The following is a 22,437-nucleotide window of genomic DNA, read 5'->3' on the forward strand; positions in this document are numbered from 1 at the left end:
CTCTTCTCCCTAAATGCACTGTGAAGCATTACTGGTCTGTGTTTCAAGAAAATGTTTCACTTAGGAGTTTATAGTTGCTTCAGATTGCTAAATAGAAAGAAGTTTTAAAATAGGCTAGTTCTGATACCTATAATATTTAAGTGTGTAAATGTTTAATATAGGAAAGTACCATCAAATTATACTTTCTATTTGAATCACTTATTCTTAGAGTTGTAGAGAAAATTATTCTAAATTTCCTATTATAATCCAAAATGTTTCCATCTTAGGAGAGAATGGATCTCTCATTTCATTTAATTTGTATTTGTTGGGTACCCACTATGTGCAAGGTCTTCTACTAAATAGGAGGGATATAAATGAATAAGGTCTTGCCTTTGCACCAGGGAACTCATCTAGTCAGGGAGAAAGAAAGAGGTATACTCCACTTAGTCAATTTTTATTAAATGTTAGCCTAGATATTTTTAAGAAGCCAAAGGAGCACAAAAGAGAAACAGTTAATTTTGACTAGGGCAAATGGAGATCCCAGAGGCGGTATAATTTGTTCTGGGCCTTGAAATTTAAGCAAAATTTCAATAGGGGGAGAAGGAAAGAAGACATTCTAGGCAGAGAACACCATTAGCAAAATATGGAGAGGGTGAAGTGCACGCTGTGTTGAAAGCACAGCCTGTTGGGTTGGGACTTGGAGTGAAGGTGGTGAGGTGAATTTCACACTGAGGAAATGGGGTTTTGTTCTTTAAGCCTAGGGGCCCAATAATTTGATGATTAGCCATTGAGCGGGCCTTTGGAGGACAGATAGGTAATGGGAATTCACAGATAGATGATGGACCATTGATTGTGAATCAATACCAGTAGGCTAGACAAGATGTGATGATATCCTGATCAGTATGAGTTCTTAATCTCTACAGTTTCTTCTAGTTCCCAAATCCTGTGTCCTCATGCTTATAATATTTAGGGTCTTCTTACAAGCCATAATGATGCTGTATGACAAACTAGATCTCAAAATGCTCTCTGGATTAATGACAAAAAGTGTATATATTAGAGGCAGTTGGAAAAGACTTAGTATTGGGTTGGCCAAAAAGTTTGTTGTCCGTAAGATCTTACGGAAAACCCAAACACACCCGATACTTTGGACTGTATATCATACATGTAACTGTTGGAATTTGCATATGTGTTCTAGTTTTATTATTCAAATTGATGATATTTGGGGACATATGAACAACAAGGCTATAATAATAATGTCATTTTCCTTAAAAATCTATGGTAATTATAGATAATAGTGATATTATATAAGAATTAAAGTAATGATGGTTAATATTAACTAAACTTGAAATAAATAATAAAATATGTAGGTTATAACTGCTAATTCTAATTAGAATTTCTAGGGTTCTCTAAAGGCTTCAGGAAGAACAAAGATAGTGTGTGTGGAAATTGTAAGCAATTTCTTTGGTTTTAATGTTGCTTGGAGGAAATTTAAGAAATAAACATAGAAGGCTAATAAACTTTAGCTTCTTCAATAATATATTTCTGTAGTGTAATTTAGCTTTAATAACAGAAAATTGAGGTGTTATAAATATTTCAAATGCATATAAAGATCATTTTGCAATGCTTGAAATATTGGGCTAGCTTCAAAATTATGGTTGAACTGAGTCTGAAGATATATTTATGTAAAAGCACTTTTCCTCTAGGATCATATTTTAAATTATGTTTCTTAGTCTTAGAATCAGCTGGTTGCTTTTGAAGATACCCACCCTTGTTTGGTTGCTTAACACAGTCTTATATATTTAGCAAATCAGTGAAAAAAAAAACAAAAAAGTGTTAAAATCTAATTTATCTCTGTCTTTATAATATAGGAAGTCTTGGAATTGACTTCAAAATAATGAGATGTCAGTCTCAGCACACACTCCTTATAAATGGTGCTAAAGTGTCCTGAGAGACCTGGTGTCTTAACAAATAATTTGTCATCTTAATGACATAATATACATGCTTCTTAGTGTAAACGTTAATATGTAAGGGAACAAACCGAGAAGGCTTTAATTTTTTCAGGCAGCCAGCTAAAAACCATATATAATTTAATCATTCTTATTATATCTAAATTCTTTGAATATATATATTATCACCTTATCAAAGATTTTTTCATTATGAACATTTTAAGTGTTTTAACTTAATGATGACTCATGTTTTCATTTCCAGTTGGCTTGTGGAAGAGGAAACAAAGAATTCATGAGCTAGAGGTCCATGCCATTACTTAATTATAAGAGTCACTAATTGTAAAGAGAAATTGAGGCAGTGTATCTTTAGCCTTCTGAATGAGTAGGCTTCAAAATAGCTCTTTCTTTACATATTAGTGATGGTATGGTGACTGTACTACTACCTACACCATCACTACTAATAACAATAATAATAGCAATCATAATAATAACAATAATAGCAGTAATAGCACATATATTAAGCATTTACTATGTCCCAAGAGATGTGATAAGCATTTTAAATTCATATCTCATTTAGTCCTCACAACAGCCCTAGATAACCTATATTATTGTTTTATAGATGAGGAAACTGAGGCTACGGGAATTAAGAATTATGTCTTGTTTACATAGCTAGTAAGTGGCAAAGCTGATGTTTGAACCCAGGTTTGTTCTTAATCACTTCCCCATGTTGTAACAGTGGCTTTTATGCCCTTAGTAATTTGTGCGTTTTGCTGCATAGTTAACTGATCCCTTTTTTTTTTTTTTTCTGTGGTAGGCGGGCCTCTCACTGTCCTGGCCTCTCCCGTTGCGGAGCACAGGCTCCAGACGCGCAGGCTCAGCAGCCATGGCTCACGGGCCCAGCCGCTCCGCGGCATATGGGATATTCCCGGACCGGGGCACAAACCCGTGTCCCCTGCATCGGCAGGCGGACTCTCAACCACTGCGCCACCAGGGAAGCCCCAACTGATCCCTTTTTAAAGCTATAGTTTCACATATATTATCTTGTGAAATGTGTAATCCTATTATTCTGGCACTGAAGATAGTTCTTTAGAACTTAAACCAAAGCTAGGAAGTTGTATATTTGGAAGGGAATAAGGTTATTTTTTTCTATGACTAAAATTTTTAAGGCATTTTTTGAATGGAATCTATCAGTTGTAAAGCATTGCTATGACTTTTTTTTTTATTAGTTTCTGCTTTATAACAAAGTGAATCAGTCATACATATACATCTGTTCCCACATCCCTTCCCTCATGCATCTCCCTCCCTCCCACCCTCCCCATCCCACCCCTCCAGGTGGTCACAAAGCACCGAGCTGATCTCCCTGTGCTCTGCGGCTGCTTCCCACAATCTATCTACCTTACGTTTGGTAGTGTATATATGTCCATGCCTCTCTTTCCCTTTGTCACAGCTTACCCGTCCCCCTCCCCATATCCTCAAGTCCATTCTCAAGTAGGTCTGTGTCTTTATTCCCGTTTTACCCCTAGGTTCTTCATGACATTTTTTTTTTAAAATTCCATATATATGTGTTAGCATACGGTATTTGTCTTTCTCTTTCTGACTTACTTCACTCTGTATGACAGACTCTAGGTCTATCCACCTCATTACAAATAGCTCAGTTTCGTTTCTTTTTATGGCTGAGTAATATTCCATTGTATATATGTGCCACATCTTCTTTATCCATTCATCCGATGATGGACACTTAGGTTGTTTCCAGCTCCGGGCTATTGTGAATAGAGCTGCAATGAACATTTTGGTACATGTCTCTTTCTGAATTATGGTTTTCTCAGGGTATATGCCTAGTAGTGGGATTGCTGGGTCATATGGTAGTTCTATTTTTAGTTTTTTAAGGAACCTCCATACTGTTCTCCATAGTGGCTGTACCAATTCACATTCCCACCAGCAGTGCAAGAGTGTTCCCTTTTCTCCACACCCTCTCCAGCATTTATTGTTTCTAGATTTTTTGATGATGGCTATTCTGACTGGTGTGAGATGATATCTCATTGTAGTTTTGATTTGCATTTCTCTAATGATTAATGATGTTGAGCATTCTTTCATGTGTTTGTTGGCAGTCTGTACATCTTCTTTGGAGAAATGCCTATTTAAGTCTTCTGCCCATTTTTGGATTGGGTTGTTTGTTTTTTTGCTATTGAGCTGCATGAGCTGTTTATAAATTTTGGAGATTAATCCTTTGTCAGTTGCTTCATTTGCAAATATTTTCTCCCATTCTGAGGGTTGTCTTTTGGTCTTGTTTATGGTTTCCTTTGCTGTGCAAAAGCTTTGAAGTCTCATTAGGTCCCATTTGTTTATCTTTGTTTTTATTTCCATTTCTCTAGGAGGTGGGTCCAAAAGGATCTTGCTGTGATTTATGTCATAGAGTGTTCTACCTATGTTTTCCTCTAAGAGTTTGATAGTTTCTGGCCTTACATTTAGGTCTTTAATCCATTTTGAGCTTATTTTTGTGTATGGTGCTAGGGAATGATCTAATCTCATACTTTTACATGTCCCTGTCCAGTTTTCCCAGCACCACTTATTGAAGAGGCTGTCCTTTCTCCACTGTACATTCCTGCCTCCTTTATCAAAGATAAGTTGGCCATATGTGCGTGGGTTTATCTCTGGGCTTTCTATCCTGATCCACTGATCTATCTTTCTGTTTTTATGCCAGTACCACACTGTCTTAATTACTGTAGCTTTGTAGTATAGTCTGAAGTCAGGGAGCCTGATTCCTCCAGCTCCGTTTTTCGTTCTCAAGATTGCTTTGGCTATTCGGGGTCTTTTGTTTTTCCAAACAAATTTTGAAATTTTTTGTTCTAGTTCAGTGAAAAATGCCAGTGGTAGTTTGATAGGGATTGCATTGAATTTGTAGATTGCTTTGGGTAGTAGAGTCATTTTCACAATATTGATTCTTCCAATCCAGGAGCATGGTATATCTCTCCTTCTGTTTGTGTCATCTTTAATTTCTTTCATCAGTGTCTTATAATTTTCTGCATACAGGTCTTTTGTCTCCTTAGGTAGGTTTATTCCTAGATATTTTATTCTTTTTGTTGCAATGGTAAATGGGAGTGTTTTCTTGATTTCATTTTCGGATTTTTCATCATTAGTGTACAGGAATGCCAGAGATTTCTGTGCATTAATTTTGTATCCTGCTACTTTACCAAATTCATTGATTAGCTCTAGTAGTTTTTCGGTAGCATCTTTAGGATTCTCTATGTATAGTATCATGTCATCTGCAAACAGTGACAGCTTTACTTCTTCTTTTCCAATTTGGATTCCTTTTATTTCCTTTTCTTCTCTGATTGCTGTGGCTAAAACTTCCAAAACTAGGTTGAATAAGAGTGGTGAGAGTGGGCAGCCTTGTCTTGTTCCTGATCTTAGTGGAAATGGTTTCAGTTTTTCACCATTGAGGACAATGTTGGCTGTGGGTTTGTCATATATGGCCTTTATTATGTTGAGGAAAGTTCCCTCTATGCCTACTTTCTGCAGGGTTTTTATCATAAATGGGTGTTGAATTTTGTCGAAAGCTTTCTCTGCATCTATTGAGATGATCATATGGTTTTTCTCCTTCAACTTGTTAATATGGTGTATCACATTGATTGATTTGCATATATATGAAGAATCCTTGCATTCCTGGAATAAACCCCACTTGATCATGGTGTATGATCCTTTTAATGTGCTGTTGCATTCTGTTTGCTAGGATTTTGTTGAGGATTTTTGCATCTATGTTCATCAGTGATATTGGCCTGTAGTTTTCTTTCTTTGTGACATCCTTGCCTGGTTTTGGTATCAAGGTGATGGCGGCCTCGTAGAATGAGTTTGGGAGTGTTCCTTCCTCTGATATTGTTTGGAAGAGTTTGAGAAGGATGGGTGTTAGCTCTTCTCTAAATGTTTGGTAGAATTCGCCTGTGAAGCCATCTGGTCCTGGGCTTTTGTTTGTTGGAAGATTTTTAATCACAGTTTCAATTTCAGTGCTTGTGATTGGTCTATTCATATTTTCTATTTCTTCCTGAGTCAGTCTTGGTAGGTTGTGCATTTCTAAGAATTTGTCCATTTCTTCCAGGTTGTCCATTTTATTGGCATAGAGTTGCTTATAGTAATCTCTCATGATCTTTTGTATTTCTGCAGTGTCAGTTGTTACTTCTCCTTTTTCATTTCTAATTCTACTGATTTGAGTCTTCTCCCTTCTTTTCTTGATGAGTCTGGCTAATGGTTTATCAATTTTGTTTATCTTCGCAAAGAACCAGCTTTTAGTTTGGTTGATCTTTGCTATCGTTTCCTTCATTTCTTTTTCATTTATTTCTGATCTGATCTTTATGATTTCCTTCCTTCTGCTAACTTTGGGGGTTTTTTGTTCTTCTTTCTCTAATTGCTTTAGGTGCAGGGTCAGGTTGTTTACTCGAAATGTTTCCTGTTTCTTAAGGTGGGATTGTATTGCTATAAACTTCCCCCTTAGAACTGCTTTTGCTGCGTCCCATAGGTTTTGGGTCGTCGTGTCTCCACTGTCATTTGTTTCTAGGTATTTCTTAATTTCCTGTGTGATTTCTTCAGTGATCACTTCGTTATTGAGTAGTGTATTGTTTAGCCTCCATGTGTTTGTATTTTTTACAGATCTTTTCCTGTAATTGATGTCTAGTCTCATAGCATTGTGGTCAGAAAAGATACTTGATACAATTTCAATTTTCTTAAATTTACCAAGGCTTGATTTGTGACCCAAGATATGATCTATCCTGGAGAATGTTCCATGAGCACTTGAGAAAAATGTGTATTCTGTTGTTTTTGGGTGGAATGTCCTATAAATATCAATTAAGTCCATCTTGTTTAATGTATCATTTAAAGCTTGTGTTTCCTTATTTATTTTCATTTTGGATGATCTGTCCATTGGTGAAAGTGGGGTGTTAAAGTCCCCTACTATGATTGTGTTACTGTCAATTTCCCCTTTTATGGCTGTTAGTATTTGCCTTATGTATTGAGGTGCTCCTATGTTGGGTGCATAAATATTTACAATTGTTATATCTTCTTCTTGGATCGATCCCTTGATCATTATGTAGTGTCCTTCTTTGTCTCTTCTAGTAGTCTTTATTTTAAAGTCTATTTTGTCTGATATAAGAATTGCTACTCCAGCTTTCTTTTGATTTCCATTTGCATGGAATATCTTTTTCCATCCCCTTACTTTCAATCTGTATGTGTCTCTAGGTCTGAAGTGGGTCTCTTGTAGACAGCATATATATGGGTCTTGTTTTTGTATCCATTCAGCCACTCTGTGTCTTTTGGTGGGAGCATTTAGTCCATTTACATTTAAGGTAATTATTGATATGTATGTTCCTATTCCCATTTCCTTAATTGCTTTGGGTTCGTTATTGTAGGTATAGACCTTCTGTTGTGTTTCTTGCCTAGAGAAGTTCCTTTAGCATTTGTTGTAAAGCTGGTTTGGTGGTGCTGAACTCTCTCAGCTTTTGCTTGTCTGTAAAGGTTTTAATTTCTCCATCAAATCTGAATGAGATCCTTGCTGGGTAGAGTAATCTTGGTTGCAGGTTTCTCTCCTTCATCACTTTAATTATGTCCTGCCACTCCCTTCTGGCTTGTAGAGTTTCTGCTGAGAGATCAGCTGTTAACCTGATGGGGATTCCCTTGAGTGTTATTTGTTGTTTTTCCCTTGCTGCTTTTAATATGATTTCTTTGTGTTTAATTTTTGACAGCTTGATTAATATGTGTCTTGGCGTATTTCTTCTTGGATTTATCCTGTATGGGACTCTCTGTGCCTCCTGGACTTGATTAACTATTTCCTTTCCCATATTAGGGAAGTTTTCAACTATAATCTCTTCAAATATTTTCTCAGTCCCTTTCTTTTTCTCTTCTTCTTCTGGAATCCCTATAATTCGAATGTTGGTGCGTTTAATGTTGTCCCAGAGGTCTCTGAGACTGTCCTCTGTTCTTTTCATTCTTTTTTCTTTATTTTGCTCTGCAGCAGTTATTTCCACTATTTTATCTTCCACCTCACTTATCCGTTCTTCTGCCTCAGTTATTCTGCTATTGATCCCATCTAGAGTATTTTTCATTTCATTTATTGTGTTTTTAATCGATGCTTGATTCATCTTTAGTTCTTCTAGGTCCTTGTTAACTGTTTCTTGCATATTGTCTATTCTATTTCCAAGATTTTGGATCTGGGAAATAGAATCTTGGATCAGCTTTACTATCATTATTCTGAATTCTTTTTCAGGTAGACTGCCTATTACCTCTTCATTTGTTAGGTCTGGTAGGTTTTTATCTTGCTCCTTCACCTGCTGTGTGTTTTTCTGCTTTCTCATTTTGCTTATGTTACTGTGTTTGGGGTCTCCTTTTTGCAGGCTGCAGATTCGTAGTTCCCGTTGTTTTTGGTGTCTGTCCCCCGTGGCTAAGGTTGTTTCAGTAGGTTGTGTAGGCTTCCTGGTGGGCGGGACTAATGCCTGTGTTCTGGTGGTTGAGGCTTGATCTTGTCTTTCTGGTGGACAGGTCCACGTCTGGTGGTGTGTTTTGGGGTGCCTGTGGCCTTATTATGTTTTTAGGTATCCTCTCTGCTAATGGGTGGGGTTGTGTTCCTGCCTTGCTAGTTGCTTGGCATAGGGTGACCAGCACTGTAGCTTGCTGGTCGTTGACTGAAGCTGGGTGCTGGTGTTGAGATGGAGATCCCTGGGAGATTTTCGCTGCTTGATATTATGTGGAGCTGGGAGGTCTCTTGTGGACCCGTGTCCTGAAGTTGGCTCTCCCACTTCAGAGGCACAGCACTAACTCCTGGCTGCAGCACCAAGAGCCTTTCATCCACCCGGCTCAGAATAACAGTGAGAAAAAGTAGAAAGAAATAATTAGTAGAACAAAGAAAGAGAGATTGAAAGAAAGGAAGAAGGGAAGAAAGGAAGGAAGGAAGGAAGAAAGAAAGAAAGGAGGGAGGGAGGGAGGAAGGATGGAAAGAAAGAAGGAAAGAAAGGAGGGAGGGAGGGAGGAATGAAAGCAAAAGGAAGAGTGAATGGAAGAAGGGAGGGAGGGAGGGAGGAAGGAAAAGAAAGAAAGACAGGAGGGAGGGAGGGAGGGAGGAAGGAAAGAAAAAGAAATTGGAAAGAAGAAGGGTGGGAGGGAGGGAGGGATGGAGGAAAGAAAAAGAAAGAAGGAAAGGAGGAGCGGAGGGAGGGAGGGAGGAAGGGAAGGGAGGAAAAAAAGAAAGAGCAGGTAAAGTAAAATAGAATAAAGTATGAAATATAGTAGCATTATTAAAATTAAAAAGTAATTATTGAAAAAAACACGGACCAATAGAACCCTGGGACATATGGTGGAAGCAAAGCTATACAGAGAGAATCTTACACAGAAGATTACACATACACATTCACAAAAAGAGAGCAGGGGGAAAAATCAAAAATCTTGCTCTCCAAGTCCACCTCCTCGATTTGGGATAATTCGTTGTAAAAAGAGGAAAAGGGCGAAAAGTCTGAAATCTTGCTAAGTCCACCTCCTTAATTTGAGATAATTCGTTGTAAAAAGAGGAAAAAAGGGGGGAAAGTCTTAAATCTTGTCCTCAAAGTCCACTTCCTCAATTTGGGATGATTCGCTGTCCATTCATGCACTCCACAGACGCAGGGCACATCAAATGGACCGTGGAGCTTTAATCCGCTGCCTCCGATGCTGCCCAGAGAGATTTCCCTGTCTCTGCTCTCACAACTCCCGGGTCTCAGCCTTGGACCTGGCCCCGCCTCTGCGCGTAGGTCGCCGGAGGGCGTCCGTTCTTCGCTCAGACAGGACGGGTTTAAAGGAGCCGCTGATTCGGGGGCTCTGGCTCACTCAGGCAGACGGGAGGGAGGGGAATGCCCTCTCCTCGCGCACCAGGCAACAAAAGGGAAAAAAGTCTCTTGCCTCTCCGGTAGCTCCAGACCCTTTCCCCGGACTCCCTCCGGGCTAGCACTAACCCCTTCAGGGTCTCTTCCTGCAGCCAGCCCCAGTCCTCTCCCTGCGCTCCGACTGAAAGCCGATACCCGAGCCTCAGCTCCCAGCCCCGCCCGCCCCGGCGGCCGAGCAGACAAGCCTCTTGGGCTGGTGTGTGCCTGAGGGCACCGATCCTCTGTGCCAAAATCTCTCTGCTTTGCCCTCCACACCCCTGTTGCTGTGCTCTCCTCCGCTACTCCGAAGCTTTCCCCCTCCGCCACCTGCAGTCTCCGCCCTCGAAGGGGCTTGTAGTGTGTAGAAACCTTCCCTCCTTCACGGCTCCCTCCCACTGGTGCAGGTCCCGTCCATATCCTATTGTCTCTGTTTATTCTTTTTTTCTTTTGACCTACCCAGGTATGTGGGGAGTTTCTTGCCTTTGGGGGGGTCTGAGGTCTTCTGTCAGCGTTCAGTAGGTGTTCTGTAGGAGTTGTTCCACGTGTAGATGAATTTCTGATGTATCTGTGGGGAGGAAGGTGACCTCCGCGTCTTACTCTTCCGCCATCTTCCTCCGGCTCTGCTATGACTTAACGTCTGTCTCTTCTAATAATGAATGAAGGAATGCGGTCTTCATGTCATTAGACATTTGGTAAGGATATATTAATATACATGGGGTACATAAAGTAATGAAATCAGTTTTTCATGGGGCTCCTTTGAGGTTAGCTTTATAACATTATAGACACCTTGTGTTATTTTAATATGACACTTTTTAGCTATGAGTTAGTGAGACTGTCTCTCCCCATTTCAGTAATTTTTGCTTATATACATTGTATGGATTAGGCACAATAACAGGTGTTCAGTTGATAGCATTTACAATTCACACAGATAATGATTCTCATTTAGAATTATTGTTCTAGCTAAATTAGTTTTATTTTGACAAATAGAAATTATTTACATTGAAATCCCATGGAATTTTTTCACACAGCTATATAAAATATAATGGGGTGTGTTTTGGTCCAACTGTATATTGATGGCAGTTATACCAGTTCCAGACTATATATTTTACATGATAAAGGCAAGAGGTTTCTCTAATTTGTTTAAGAGAAATATATTTAATTTAGGGATGTGCAAATCTTGTAGCTTTTCTGAGACATTATATATAAGTAATCCTTTGGCCAATTAGTCCTTGTGGGTAAGAGTAAATTTAATTCTTTATTTTTAATAGGTTATTCAGTAATATCTGGGTGTTATCTTGTTTTCACTAATTTTAAACTGTGTTTTTTGGGACCATTATTATAATTTTCATTCATATCATTGTTTTTTGATTTGCTTATGTTTTTATTTTTTCCAGTTTTATTGCAACATAATTGACATATAACATTGGGTAAGTTTAGGGTGTACCACATAATGATTTGATATATGTATATATTGCAAAATGATTACCACAATAAGTTTAGTTAACATCCCTCAACTCACATAGTTAGAAACTTTTTTTCCTTGTGATGGGAACTTTTTTTTTTTTTTTTTTTTTGCGGTACGCGGGCCTCTCACTGTTGCGGCCTCTCCCGTTGTGGAGCACAGGCTCTGGACGCGCAGGCTCAGCAGCCATGGCTCACGGGCCCAGCCGCTCCGCGGCATGTGGGATCCTCCCCGACTGGGGCACGAACCTGTGTCCCCTGCATAGGCAGGCGGACTCTCAACAACTGCGCAACCAGGGAAGCCCTGATGGGAACTTTTAAGATTCACTCTTAGCAACTCTCAAATATACAATACAGTATATCGTTCACTGTAGTCACCATGCTGTACATTACATCACCAAAACTTATTTATTTTATAATTGGAAATTTGTACCTTTTGTCCATCTTCACCCAATTCCCCTACCCCCTATCCCCTGCCTCTGGCAACTACAATTCTCATCTCTGTTTCTATGAGCATATCATTATTTTAAAACAACGTTTAACATCTTGTAGGTGTGTTGATTGAGTGAGCTTAATTTTGTTACTTAGTGCCCTCCAGATACTGTACGGGAGATGACTCAAGAAATTAAAAATGATAACTTAAAAATATCAGTTCCAGGGCTTCCCTGGTGGCACAGCGGTTGAGAGTCCGCCTGCCAATGCAGGGGACACGGGTTCGTGCCCCGGTCCAGGAAGATCCCACATGCTGTGGAGCGGCTAGGCCCGTGAGCCATGGCCGCTGAGCCTGTGCATCCGGAGCCTGTGCTCCGCAACAAAAGAGGCCACAACAGTGAGAGGCCCGCATACCGCAAAAAAAAAAAAAAAAAAAAAAATCAGTTCCATTTTAACACAAGTTCCTAGGAATACAGTTACACTTCAAAACGGCTTCACATTTTTGTGGAAGTTGGAAGAATTTTAACTTTTTATTTTATTGTTGTGGATAATGTTAGTTGCCTATAGCTATTGATACATAACGAATTATCCTGAAATTTAGCAACTTAAATGAACACACATTTATTTTCTCACAGTTTCTGGAATCGTGGCAGAGCTCAGCTGAGTCCTCTGTCTCAAGGTCTGTCACAAGGCTGCATGTGAGGTGTTGTCAGGGTTGTGATCTAATCTGAAGGCTTGAGTGGAGGATGATTTTTGTCCACCCATATGATTTTTGACAGCATTCCGTTCCTCTAGGACTATTGGACTGAGGGCCACCATTCGTCTTTGCTTGCTTTTATCCAGAGGCTGCCCTCAGTTCCTTGCCTCATGGGCCTCTCAGTAATGCAGCTGACAAAAGGCAGTTTGCTTCATCAAATTGTGCACACCCAGAAGAAGTGAATAGAGAATAGAAGCAAAAGGGAAGTCACAGTCTTTTGTAGCCCAATTTCATCATTGGAAGCAATTAACTAGGTCCAGGCTTCACACACGGGGAGGAAATTTACTCAAGGGCATGAAGGAGGCAGGAAGCATTTGGAACCATTTCAGAAGCTGCCTACCATATGGATATATACAATTTGATTTCTCAGTAATTACAAATGCTATGGCATCTCTCTTCTTGATGACTTCAACAGAATCCTAAGTAGTCTGGTCTCTCTGCCTTCCGTCCTCTTTCCTTGTGATCAGTTTTCTACAACCTAATCAGAATTGTCTTTCTAAAGTATAAATTATCCTGGCACTCCTATGCTTGGAACATTTCACTGACCACCCATTGTCTCCTAGGGAACCTAAACTCACGCATTTCAAGGTCATTTGCCTCTTCACTCCCCCTAAAACATCCTCAGGCTGGACTCTTTTGTTCCTGGAACAGAGACACTTACAAGGCTTTGCAACTTCTCTCTGAACCTTCACCAATCCTTCATTTAGCTTCTGTTTATATGACACTTCTGTCAGAATGCAGTCTTCATAATATATTATAAATGTCTTCATTCATTTGACTCCCCATCAGACACTGAACTTGTTGCAGGCAGGAAGAAGTGTTTCCATTTTGTTTACTGTTTTTTCCCAGTATGTAGTATAGCTTCTGGCAAGTATAAGTGTGTTTGATGAACACACAAGAGAATTACAGTTATGTGTACTTAGTTTCATAGTACCAAGCAAATAAAATAAAGTATGGGTGCTAACCCAAAATTTAGGCACATAGTAAGAAGTGTGTGTGTATTTAATGATTCATTTGGTGATACATATAATAGAACCTGTTTTTTGAAAATCCTTCTTATAACTGATTAAATACCGGAGATCTACATAATTGAATCTGGCTGTGGTAGTTTGTTAACGTTATTTTGCCATTTAAGTTCCTATGATTTAGTAATTCACTTCATTTAGGGGTGTGTGTGTGTGTGTGTGTGTGTGTGTGTGTGTATACGTGTATACTACCACAGATTTTTGTTGAAATTTTCAAAAATGAAAGCCAGATTTTTTTCATAGTGGCCTGTGGTTGATTTAGTCAATAATTTTTTTAAATTTATGGTTGGCCCACTTAAATAAACAGAAGTTTAGTGTGCTAAAGTGAATGTCTATTTCATGATTTGTTGTTTGATTCTAAGCAAACTACTTAGCTTCTTATTGTCTCTAAACAACAATAAAGTAGAATAATGATCAGTAAAATAGAAAAACCATCAATCGGAGCCTTGTGAGAATGAAGATAAATACATATCACAGACTCAACAAAACTGACAATTTTAACAATTACAAATGTTAATATCTGTTGTGCACTTACTATATGCCAGATTCTTTGTTAAGTGTTTTCCGTGGATTATTTCATTTAATTTTTTCATCTGTCCTATGCTGTAGGTACTATGATTGTAGCCATTTTACAGATGAACAAAGTGGAGGTAGAAATCAAGCTCAAGCAGGATGATTCCACAGCCCATGTGCTTCACCACTTTGCTTTGCTTACTCTGTGGGCAAAGTCATGGAGTTAGGGTTCATTAGAGCAAGACTGAATCCACAGCCTGTGCTTTTCAACATCACTGCATCTCTCTGTAGTATGATTGTGCCGATTAAAGCTCTATTAACAAAAACCTCAATTCAGTATCCCCTTGTCTGTCCCATAGGACAAGGATAGGCTATTTATGTGATCTTGCCCTTTTAAGTACTTTATTCTTGTGTACTCAATGCTACCTAGCTTATGTAGAGTATTAATGTATTTCTATTAATATGACCCAGTAAAATTATGCTCATAAAGTGACAGAACTGAATGAATCAATTTGCCCACTAAACAAACAAACAAAATGTACATATGGTGTGTTGAAAAACATGTGTTGAAAAACATAGCTCCCAATATAAAACCAATCTAGAAAGAGTGACAATATATTGAAGTTCCTAGCCACTCTTGGCTAAGCTCTCCACATATGTGTGGTGTGCCTTTAGCTTATCCAGTGGCCCAGTACTAATACTAGTCTGATGTTTCCCTGCCTCCCCAGCACCATTACCTCATGCTCTTTGTCATGTGTTGACACTGGCTTAAGGATCATATTTTTAATTTAAATTAATTTTATAGGAACCTAAACAAACTGTGTGATGCATTCAAATGGCAGATATAACTCTTGTGAATTGTCAGTGTTCCCTCCATGCGAATGGCTTACTGAGAGTTGACTGTGTCTGGCTTCACGTGATAAGAATAGACTGATAACATGCTCCTGGCAATGTGTGAGCAATGTGTTGTTTCCTAGCATGTAATTGCTTTTAATAGAAGGCAGCAAAAGTAACTACTCTTTGACATGTGATGCTATTAGGATGTTTGTAGTTGTCTTTGAAAAGAGAAGCTAGTGTGATTAGGTACCTTTTGTTCCATTAACAGCAATAATAAAGATGCTATCACTCCTCTCCTAGGTTTTACTTACTATTTGCACTTTCAGTACCAATCAGATCACATTCTTGTTAATTATTGGCATTTCTATTCTATTTCACATGCTTTTGTTTTCCCAATGCTGACAATTTAAGTATTTTAATAATTTATTGTATTATCAAATGTTAATATATCTGTATGATGGATCAGAATATGGTTCTAAAATCCTTGTATCATAGTTTTATAGACATTCATTGTATAAATAATATTATCATTTGGCATTACACAGCTTCTTAATCCATTTTAGGGCATAATCTGACCACATATAAAGGTGAAATAATAGGAAATTAATTTCATAGATTTGAAGCAGGATTTGGGGACACATCTAGCCCTTTTAAAATTATTTCCGACAGAGATATAGTTTAGCTAAGGGATTCCTTTAGAATTTAAAATTCCTTAAAAATTTGAAACTTTTTATCCTTTCCTGAGATGACTTCTAATTAGCCATAGTGTTTGTTAGGTTCACTTATATATAACCTGTGAAAGCAGTGAGATTTTTCATATTATTTTCTGCTTGTTATTTGGTTTACTAATGTTGTCTGTCATCCGTATAAAAAGATGATGCTAACTACCATAATTAATAGGGCATGGTACTATTTTGATTTCCAGTGGTAAAAATGTTTTTAAACTGATCATTTCACCTATTTTTGCCTAATGTTTCTCATGACCAGTGATACTCATTTATGATGACAGTGGGTTAGGGGTAGAGTTTGTGCCCATGGTGCACAGACCAGGTAACTGACTCAGTAAGCCTTGAACTCATGATCTTGGTGTGGTGTTATAACCAATTTAAACAATATGATGACAAAGGTAACTGTCAACTATTTTAAACAGCTTTTTCTATAGTAGACATGAACTTGATAGTGTTTGCTTTCTGCAGTAGCAGTGCCTGACAACAGCTTCATACTGTAGGGTTCTTGAATTGTTTAATATTGAAGACTTACAAAAGTGCTTTTTAAATTTAGTACCTTACCAGATAAGGATATAACCATATATTATTAATCTTGTAGAAAAAAGAGGCAAGCCAATTAATTCTTAATTTTGCTATTTTCAGGGACATAACTGAATATATTTTAACTAAGCTTTTTTTGAGAGAGATAGTAACTTGTACAAAGCCTTTTCATCATTATCTTAATATTATGGTATCATTTTCACTTTGTTTCAGTGATAGTCTACATTTCTTCATACCTTCAGACATCGAGGCAATTCTTTATTGTTATCAGCTATTATTATCATTCTCTTAAATTTAATAATTTTTTCAAAATACCATTATCAGTTTCCTTGGTGGGCAGATTATATTTGTGCCTTGACGTTTATGTATTGCATAATATTTGCTTGGGAGTTATTACCAATAAATAAGTTTATTAAATTAGACTAGACCTTAGTTAGGATCTAATAAAGTAGTAGTCTTAAGAGTTTGCTCTGATTTTTATGAATATTACAAGTGACTACAAATGGCTAATCTTTTCTTTTTATAATTTAGTATTTATGAGATGTATGTGACAACTCTCAGTTATCTGCTTTAATAAAGTAGAATGAATGTATGGAACTGTTGGGGGTATAACTGGAAGGTAAAGGCAATTAAATGTTTTTATAGTGGTCTTTTTCTTGCATTTCAGTATCTTTAGCTCAGGCCTATTTGTGTTTTTTTTGGATTAGGAGTAAGAAACAAAAGAAGCTGTGAAAACAACTGTCCTTTGGCAAGATCTACTAGGGCTTGTTTAAAGACTTTTCAAAGATAATTTTTAAACCCTTGTTAGCAGAGAGAAAAATGTGCTCTTGGCCTTTGGAAAACCCATATTGGTCCTGTCTCATACCTTAAGTTTCTTCTACTGTGCACATTACAGAAAACTGTGTATCTACTATTCAATTTCTTTATGGTCATAAGGATTGCAATGGATTTGTCCTGTTTGGGGTGCTATTTTAAGTTGTAAGACTCTCTTCCTGTAGATTGTCTTAATTCCCCCATCTCCATTTTTTGTCTCTTGTAGCAACAGTGATATTGTTGGTAAGGGTCCAACAAACACCTCAGGATTGATATGGTTAGAATTGCAATAAATACATGTAAAACGGATTCATTCGTGAACTGTGGTAGATTCAGTTTGGTCTGTGAGTGTTCTGTTGGCTGGTTACCAAGGGTACTCTGTATTTCTTAGCCACTCAGCAGTAGACAACCAGGAACATACATATGAACTAGAACTTCAGTGTTTATCTAATGGGAGAATATGGATATAGTGACAGAGAAGAGTTGATTCAAAACGTGTTTGTTACATACCATACATTCTTCTGAACTTTTTATATATATGAAATCATTTTATTAATCCTCAGGAAAGAAAGCCTATGAGGTGATGTTCTTATCTCCAGTTCTATAGAAGAAATAACTGAGTCACAGGAAGATTAAGTGACTTGCCCAAAGGTGACAAGGGTAGAAGATAGCAAAGTTGAGTTTGAACCCAGTGCCCTTACTTATGCTACAAACTGCCAGGTTCCAGTTCATTTATGTAAGTGGTTCAGTCAGTCATATAACCGGTAATCTAGGTTCCTTTTATTCATTTATGAAGTATATATCATAGAAACCACATTCCACTTCCACTGGCCCGATACATGCCTATGCAGGTCTGGGATTTATCTGGAAGCCGGAATGGGTGGGTGTGACAGCAGGGAAGAGAGTTAGTCTGGTTCAGTGATAGACGCTAGCTGCGGGAGAATTTCCAGACTATCCACATTTCTGAGTTGCTTCTGTGTCTGAACAATATTATTCATTCTTGGCATCTAAGTGTCCTTGTTTTAGAATCAAATCTTGAAGTGGCATTTGCAGCTTGAGAAGGACATGAAAAACTCTTAACAGCAGTTTCTGCTGTTGTTTTAAGCCTTCCAACTGTGTATTAATTCTTACCAAAAAGTCTTTCCTACTGTAACTGCTCTGTAGGAAGGGTTTCAGAATTCCTTTATTAGGAATTACTGCAAAATGTTTTTCAAGTTTATTTCACTGTTCTCTTAAAAGAATTCTTAACAGATATCGCTATGTCTTATATTTGATATAGTATTTATATATTGATCATTATCCCCTACTATCTACCCTTACTATAAAGGAGGGGGTTAGAGTCTGTCAGTAATGTTCTCTCTTCCTGGAGGCCTCCAGTTCATCTGACTCCTAGAAACACTGTAATATAGGTACCTAAATTACATTTCACATGTAAGATATTAATGCTTTCCTAATAGTCTTTTGAAGTTTGGGGTTTTGAGTTTCAAGGTCATTTCCAAATGTCTCCTAGGAGGTGACTGTGTGTAGCAGTTGCAGGCATGACATATTTCTTTGACCGAAAGGAATCAATATTTCAACTTATCAACAAACATTTTTTATACTGTTTCAAATAGATTGCTTTAGCCAAGTTACTGAAAATGTGTAAACCATTTGAAAGATTGTGGAAAGTTTAATTTTATAACAGTTTTTGTCAAATTAGTTATTAAATTGAAATCATGCTACGTCATTTTTATTTTTTGTATGAAAAGCACCTGATCATTTATAAGAATAATCTATTGAATGCACATCAGTACTGGCTTGCTAAAATGTTTGGTGTCCAATGGGCATTCCCTTCAAATTTTCTGCCCTTTCCAATTTTGAATTAAGGTCGGATTAGAGAGTTTACAGAAAATATTTGAAATTTGAATCAGCAAAAGAGGTTATATAAATGGGATTTGATATGTTAGTGATATTAATATGTGCATTTGTAACATATCAATAGTTGGACATTATGAATAATGAAACCTATCAGTTTACCTAGAATAAGGTTGCTTTGAGAATTTCTGAACAAATTTTAGCCTGAACACTGCCCTTAAGGAAATTCACCTTGGAACCAAGCAACTTTCCATGCAGAAACTAACAGAGTTGCCAGGACATTGGAGTCTGTGGAATGGCTGCTTATAGAACATCAGTATTTTACTTATCATATTAAAATTCATCATTGTGATCTTTGGAGAGGAAAGGAAAGTATGCCCTACTTTATTATTTATATTATGTATATCTGAATAATAGAAATACAAAACTTAAGCAATTAATGTTTTTTTTAAGTTAAATTAAATTTAATTTTTTATACAGCAGGTTCTTATTAGTTATCTATTTTACACATATTTGTATATTTGTATATATGTCAATCCCAATCTCCCAATTCATCCCACACCCACCCACCCACCACTTTCCCCCCTTGGTGTCCATACGCTTGTTCTCTACATTTGTGTCTCTATTTCTACCTAAGCAATTAATATTTTAATAATGCCTTCACTCTTTAGGATGTGTACCCTGAAATCTATAGAATTAAAGCAACCTATTTCCTTTACCATATAGAGGTGGGCAACTGGGGCACATGTAATATTAGACAGCTCTTTGCCAGTCAGAATAGACAATATTTTGATATACTAATAACTGTTAGTGAAGGCACTAGCTATGAGTTAAATATACCATCTAATAGGCTTAATATATTAACATACTAACCACTGTACAGAATTTGCTGGCTGTGGACAATACATTTCCCAAGAGATGTTCTCTGCTAATCTCCATTACTGAGCAGTGATTGAAGATTTTTTTTGAGACTAAATTTTAGTGAAAGATGAAATAGTTTTTTATAAACCGTGCATATAATAATGTGTCTAAATTCAGTATAACTAAACTTTGTAAAATAGTCCTCTTTTCACCTATTTCCCTCAGACGCGCACATCTCCCCTCTCCCAGTGGGCCCAGATACCTGCATAATCAACCTAGTGACAAATTTACGTTTCACAAATCTTGGATCCACTGATCCACTGATGCTTGGGAGCTATATTTCCGTGTGTAGGTATTAATAAGTAATGATGGCCTACATGGAGACTAACTTACTGTAGAAATGAGTTAACAGCATTATTCTAGCAATTCCTCCAAGCTGCCATTGAGGCTGCGTCTTCCTTGTCTTATTTGCACATTCAACAAATATGTATTGAATTTCTATTATATGCTATACACTACTAGTTTTCTCAGAATGTTTATTGCTCCATTAGTCCTGTGACCCACAGAATGAGTAACTGAATTCCCAGTGGTGAAAAAGGATTTTGTTTATCTTGTTTTGTCATGACAGAATCCCTGTATTTCTGTACTTGCAGCCTTGCTTGCTTACTTAAAGTCAAGATAACTATTTCTACTACCTTCAAGAATTTCCTAGGATCTAAATTATTTCATTGTTGTTGGTTAGACATGCTTAACCTGTTACATGTTAATTGAACCACTGTATTCAATGACAGACAGTATTTTCCAGAAAGTTTCTGCTTAGTTATTCTCATTGCCCTATTTTTATCTGAGTCCTCTCATTGCTTCCTAAAACACAATACTACCAAAATGTTCCAGTGGACTTTGGGGTCAACCTATATTTTGAGGTTTGGAAATGGGAGTGAAAACGACAGCAGTTAGAATATGCAATAAAAGGAAAACTAAATTCATGATAAAGGCTGTTAGGGGTGGTATGATATGCTTGTCACCTCACTATGGCATTTGTTTTACAGAATTAATACAGTAATATGATTTTCTTTTTTTGAGGGAACTGCTTATATTTTCTCAGAAATGTGTTTTTTATTTTCAAAAAGTATATAGTAAACAATCTTTCTAGAAACTCTGAGTCCCTTAATAGTTATCAGTAAGTTTATTTTTCTATACAGTCTTATATTAACAAATAAAATTATTGAGCATCTACTCTGTACCAAATGCTATCCTTGGATGGGGGGGAGGGGATATAGCTGTAATTAAAGTAGATGTGATCTTGATTGTGTTAGAACTTACAGTCTAACAGAAACAATATAATAATAAACATGTCATTAAATTAATATGAATTTCAGTTGGTGTTAGGTATCCTAAAGATGATATAATATAGTGATGTGATAGAGAATTCCTTAGGTGGGCAATTAAGTGTGGCGGTTAATTAAGGGAAGTCATTTTAAAAGCATATAAATTGGGGAATTTAAAACACATATCTTCAGATGCAGAAGTCAACAGGATTTGTTGATGGGTTGGGTACCGGGGGGTAAGGAAAACACAAGGAATCTGATTACTCAGAGGTTGGGGGCTTGAGCCAAATAAAGTATTGTACAATAAATATCCTAGCCACACTAGAATCAGAAAAGGCTGAGAGGGATGGTGTTGACAGAAAAAGTGGTCAGAGGATTAAAACAATGTAATAATCAAGAGAAAACCATCTTTGGATGTACTATGCTAGTATTTCCAAAGGTAGGAAATACAGTGCAGTTTGAATTAGTTCAGTGTTGATGCATGGAAATAAGATGTATCTCTTTGGCATTAACCTTTGCTTCAACTCTAGGGGTTTGTGCCTCTTTTGATTTGATTGTAAAGACAACCTTTACTTTTTCCTCTGTGTTTAACTATTTGGTCAAATGAACATTGCACTTTTAAGTGTTTCTTTTGATTTACGCTAGGCTGAGGTCACATTGTGCACTAAGTATGAATTAAGTACGAAATGAACAGTTTTGCTCTGGTGAAAAGAGAATTTTATTCTCATTCCAACTAAATCTGTGATCTAAGGAGGATCTTTACTTTCTTTGTGTGCCTGAGAGGCACCGAAAGTGTACTGATAAAAACCCTATTGTCGAGTTCAGAAAGATAGGTCATTTCTTTCAGATCTTTTACTAAATGGCCTGAAGCACCAGATTCCAAAGTCCACTTTCCATATAGAAATAACACCCTCTATCTAGGAAATTTTAAAAGGTTTTGCATCATCTTGTTCTACGAGTTGAGAGTAAATTTATCGTTTATTAATTATTGGGAAATTGCCAAAATGGATTATACATATGTGACAAAAATGTTCATGTTAACTTTTAAAGTGTTCTTCCTGTGGTTGTATTATTTATGATAGATACTAAAGGGCCTTCTCACTCATTTCTTGGTGCTTCGCGCTTAAGCAGCTCTCTCTCTGATAACTTAGTCCTACAGAATGAGCGGAATTAGTAAAGCAACTGTGATTGTTAATTATTTCCTTGTCTTTATAACCCAGAAAACTTAGCACCGAATCTTAATCTTCAGTGGGTTGGTTGAGCTTTCCAACTTTATTCATGACCATTGATATATATCATTTGTGATATTTTACTTCATTTCATATAAGCAGAGAGGTGTTTTAGCACCAGTATGACAGTTACGTTTGTGAAAGCATGGGAGAATTGTACTCAGGAAGATAATGCAAATTCTCTGTATGATAATCTTTTCAAATGGCATTCTAGCACATGTGGAAAGCATATTGCAATTGAGATATGCTAACCTGCATCT

General features: G+C 37.3%; 1 protein-coding gene across 1 annotated transcript in view; it reads left to right on the top strand.

The window, feature by feature from the left end:
- Positions 1-22,437, top strand: part of DIAPH2 (diaphanous related formin 2) — a gene marked incomplete at its 5' end in the record, with an annotated part of 895,530 nt that overhangs the window by 280,014 nt on the left and 593,079 nt on the right. The gene's annotated exons all lie outside the window — the stretch shown is intronic.

Source organism: Hyperoodon ampullatus, assembly GCF_949752795.1.
Source record: "Hyperoodon ampullatus genome assembly, chromosome: X".
Taxonomy (NCBI): domain Eukaryota; kingdom Metazoa; phylum Chordata; class Mammalia; order Artiodactyla; family Ziphiidae; genus Hyperoodon; species Hyperoodon ampullatus.